This window comes from Cherax quadricarinatus, chromosome 15, assembly GCF_038502225.1.
Source record: "Cherax quadricarinatus isolate ZL_2023a chromosome 15, ASM3850222v1, whole genome shotgun sequence".
Taxonomy (NCBI): domain Eukaryota; kingdom Metazoa; phylum Arthropoda; class Malacostraca; order Decapoda; family Parastacidae; genus Cherax; species Cherax quadricarinatus.
The window spans coordinates 20,411,493-20,412,467 of record NC_091306.1 but is presented as its reverse complement, the minus strand read 5'-3'; positions in this window follow the sequence as shown (position 1 = coordinate 20,412,467).

Genomic DNA, 975 nt, shown 5'->3' with positions numbered 1-975 from the left:
CGCATTACTGCTGGCCATTGAAACGTAATGGTCTCGATGCACAGCACAAGCGAAAATCAAAGCAGTCTTCCTTCCTTTGATTCAATATGTAGACTAACCATTAGGAGCATATTTTTTTAATAAAATCCATTGATTCGATTCATGTTGATTTGGAATTCATATGTTCTTAAAACTAACAGAATGTGCTTTTCCATGATTACTTGCCAAATTTTAATAAATTAACAATTTATTAAAAATTCACATTTTGTATTATCATTAATTTGCATTTTATTCAAAATCCTTACGTGATCGAGCAAAATGGTTTAGATATTTCCAGTCAGCAGCCCAAGATTATGTAAGATCGCAACTATGAATAAAAATAAAAATTAAAAACATTCCAAATGCAGACGAGTGTTATTTACCATCCCTTCCATTCTAAAGTAGCTGTGTGATCCAACGGGTTTAACGCTTCTCCATGAATGTCATAATACAGGTCAATGTTGACTACAGAATTAAATGAAAAGTTCTGTGTTAATGTTTATTGACTGCAAGAATTATTTTTATTATTATTACTTCATTTATAAGAGTCTTAAATCCGTACACAAGGAATGAAGGGCGATCATACTCGATCCTAGGAAGGATAGCTCAAACACTCTGGATCAAGAGCTCTTAACCAGCATCAAAGCGCCACTCATCAAGGGTAAGAAGATCATTGTGATTGTTATCTACCAATATATCATGTATGGACTACTTTAATCCGTAACAAGTTTACAAAGTAATAAGAAATTAAATAAACTCCCAGCGAGTATACCATTAAAAATCGTCACAATTAACCATTTTTTTTAATAAAAACGGTTTCTCAATTGTTCATTTTTTCTTTGGCTTATAGACAGTAAACATAAATATCTTGTAATTCATTTATAATAAAGTTGAAAATAGAAGAAAATAATGCGTACCATGTTAGTCACTGTGTATTGTTATGATTAATAAAAACAC